Here is a 4,043-nt window from a genome sequence, read left to right on the forward strand (position 1 = left end):
GATAGAGGACTCATCTCTGTACTGGTCTTGTTAGACCTTAGTCCTGATAGAGGACTCCTCTCTGTACTGGTCTTGTTAGACCTTAGTCCTGATAGAGGACTCATCTCTGTACTGGTCTTGTTAGACCTTAGTCCTGATAGAGGACTCATCTCTGTACTGGTCTTGTTAGACCTTAGTCCTGATAGAGGACTAACTCTGTACTGGTCTTGTTAGACCTTAGTCCTGATAGAGGACTCATCTCTGTACTGGTCTTGTTAGACCTTAGTCCTGATAGAGGACTCATCTCTGTACTGGTCTTGTGAGACCTTAGTCCTGATAGAGGACTCATCTCTGTACTGGTCTTGTTAGACCTTAGTCCTGATAGAGGACTCTCTCTGTACTGGTCTTGTTAGACCTTAGTCCTGATAGAGGACTCATCTCTGTACTGGTCTTGTTAGACCTTAGTCCTGATAGAGGACTCCGCTCTGTACTGGTCTTGTTAGACCTTAGTCCTGATAGAGGACTCCTCTCTGTACTGGTCTTGTTAGACCTTAGTCCTGATAGAGGACTCATCTCTGTACTGGTCTTGTTAGACCTTAGTCCTGATAGAGGACTCATCTCTGTACTGGTCTTGTTAGACCTTAGTCCTGATAGAGGACTCCTCTGTACTGGTCTTGTTAGACCTTAGTCCTGATAGAGGACTCATCTGTACTGGTCTTGTTAGACCTTAGTCCTGATAGAGGACTCATCTCTGTACTGGTCTAGTTAGACCTTAGTCCTGATAGAGGACTCCTCTCTGTACTGGTCTTGTTAGACCTTAGTCCTGATAGAGGACTCCTCTCTGTACTGGTCTTGTTAGACCTTAGTCCTGATAGAGGACTCATCTCTGTACTGGTCTTGTTAGACCTTAGTCCTGATAGAGGACTCATCTCTGTACTGGTCTTGTTAGACCTTAGTCCTGATAGAGGACTCATCTCTGTACTGGTCTTGTTAGACCTTAGTCCTGATAGAGGACTCATCTCTGTACTGGTCTTGTTAGACCTTAGTCCTGATAGAGGACTCATCTCTGTACTGGTCTTGTTAGACCTTAGTCCTGATAGAGGACTCATCTCTGTACTGGTCTTGTTAGACCTTAGTCCTGATAGAGGACTCATCTCTGTACTGGTCTTGTTAGACCTTAGTCCTGATAGAGGACTAACTCTGTACTGGTCTTGTTAGACCTTAGTCCTGATAGAGGACTCCTCTCTGTACTGGTCTTGTTAGACCTTAGTCCTGATAGAGGACCTCTCTGTACTGGTCTTGTTAGACCTTAGTCCTGATAGAGGACTCATCTCTGTACTGGTCTTGTTAGACCTTAGTCCTGATAGAGGACTCCTCTCTGTACTGGTCTTGTTAGACCTTAGTCCTGATAGAGGACTCATCTCTGTACTGGTCTTGTTAGACCTTAGTCCTGATAGAGGACTCATCTCTGTACTGGTCTAGTTAGACCTTAGTCCTGATAGAGGACTCATCTCTGTACTGGTCTTGTTAGACCTTAGTCCTGATAGAGGACTCATCTCTGTACTGGTCTTGTTAGACCTTAGTCCTGATAGAGGACTCCTCTCTGTACTGGTCTTGTTAGACCTTAGTCCTGATAGAGGACTCATCTCTGTACTGGTCTTGTTAGACCTTAGTCCTGATAGAGGACTCATCTCTGTACTGGTCTTGTTAGACCTTAGTCCTGATAGAGGACTCTCTCTGTACTGGTCTTGTTAGACCTTGGCTGATAGAGGACTCTCTCTGTACTGGTCTTGTTAGACCTTAGTCCTGATAGAGGACTCTCTCTGTACTGGTCTAGTTAGACCTTAGTCCTGATAGAGGACTCATCTCTGTACTGGTCTTGTTAGACCTTAGTCCTGATAGAGGACTCATCTCTGTACTGGTCTTGTTAGACCTTAGTCCTGATAGAGGACTCATCTCTGTACTGGTCTAGTTAGACCTTAGTCCTGATAGAGGACTAACTCTGTACTGGTCTTGTTAGACCTTAGTCCTGATAGAGGACTCATCTCTGTACTGGTCTTGTTAGACCTTAGTCCTGATAGAGGACTCATCTCTGTACTGGTCTTGTTAGACCTTAGTCCTGATAGAGGACTCATCTCTGTACTGGTCTTGTTAGACCTTAGTCCTGATAGAGGACTCATCTCTGTACTGGTCTTGTTAGACCTTAGTCCTGATAGAGGACTCATCTCTGTACTGGTCTTGTTAGACCTTAGTCCTGATAGAGGACTCTCTGTACTGGTCTGTTAGACCTTAGTCCTGATAGAGGACTCTCTCTGTACTGGTCTTGTTAGACCTTAGTCCTGATAGAGGACCTCTCTGTACTGGTCTTGTTAGACCTTAGTCCTGATAGAGGACTCATCTCTGTACTGGTCTTGTTAGACCTTAGTCCTGATAGAGGACTCATCTCTGTACTGGTCTTGTTAGACCTTAGTCCTGATAGAGGACTCCTCTGTACTGGTCTTGTTAGACCTTAGTCCTGATAGAGGACTCACTCTCTGTACTGGTCTTGTTAGACCTTGCTGATAGAGGACTCATCTCTGTACTGGTCTTGTTAGACCTTAGTCCTGATAGAGGACTCTCTCTGTACTGGTCTTGTTAGACCTTAGTCCTGATAGAGGACTCATCTCTGTACTGGTCTTGTTAGACCTTAGTCCTGATAGAGGACTCATCTCTGTACTGGTCTTGTTAGACCTTAGTCCTGATAGAGGACTCCTCTCTGTACTGGTCTTGTTAGACCTTAGTCCTGATAGAGGACTCATCTCTGTACTGGTCTTGTTAGACCTTAGTCCTGATAGAGGACTCCTCTGTACTGGTCTTGTTAGACCTTAGTCCTGATAGAGGACTCCTCTCTGTACTGGTCTTGTTAGACCTTAGTCCTGATAGAGGACTCCTCTCTGTACTGGTCTTGTTAGACCTTAGTCCTGATAGAGGACTCATCTCTGTACTGGTCTTGTTAGACCTTAGTCCTGATAGAGGACTCATCTCTGTACTGGTCTTGTTAGACCTTAGTCCTGATAGAGGACTCATCTCTGTACTGGTCTTGTTAGACCTTAGTCCTGATAGAGGACTCTCTCTGTACTGGTCTTGTTAGACCTTAGTCCTGATAGAGGACTCATCTCTGTACTGGTCTGTTAGACCTTAGTCCTGATAGAGGACTCTCTCTGTACTGGTCTTGTTAGACCTTAGTCCTGATAGAGGACTCATCTCTGTACTGGTCTTGTTAGACCTTAGTCCTGATAGAGGACTCATCTCTGTACTGGTCTTGTTAGACCTTAGTCCTGATAGAGGACTCATCTCTGTACTGGTCTTGTTAGACCTTAGTCCTGATAGAGGACTCTCTCTGTACTGGTCTTGTTAGACCTTAGTCCTGATAGAGGACTCATCTCTGTACTGGTCTTGTTAGACCTTAGTCCTGATAGAGGACTCATCTCTGTACTGGTCTTGTTAGACCTTAGTCCTGATAGAGGACTCATCTCTGTACTGGTCTTGTTAGACCTTAGTCCTGATAGAGGACTCATCTCTGTACTGGTCTTGTTAGACCTTAGTCCTGATAGAGGACTCATCTCTGTACTGGTCTTGTTAGACCTTAGTGCTGATAGAGGACTCATCTCTGTACTGGTCTTGTTAGACCTTAGTCCTGATAGAGGACTCCTCTGTACTGGTCTAGTTAGACCTTAGTCCTGATAGAGGACTAACTCTGTACTGGTCTTGTTAGACCTTAGTCCTGATAGAGGACTCATCTCTGTACTGGTCTTGTTAGACCTTAGTCCTGATAGAGGACTCATCTCTGTACTGGTCTTGTTAGACCTTAGTCCTGATAGAGGACTCATCTCTGTACTGGTCTTGTTAGACCTTAGTCCTGATAGAGGACTCATCTCTGTACTGGTCTTGTTAGACCTTAGTGCTGATAGAGGACTCATCTCTGTACTGGTCTTGTTAGACCTTAGTCCTGATAGAGGACTCATCTCTGTACTGGTCTTGTTAGACCTTAGTCCTGATAGAGGACTCTCTCTGTACTGGTCTTG

This window comes from Pseudoliparis swirei, chromosome 4 (assembly GCF_029220125.1).
Source record: "Pseudoliparis swirei isolate HS2019 ecotype Mariana Trench chromosome 4, NWPU_hadal_v1, whole genome shotgun sequence".
NCBI classification, from domain to species: Eukaryota; Metazoa; Chordata; class Actinopteri; order Perciformes; family Liparidae; genus Pseudoliparis; species Pseudoliparis swirei.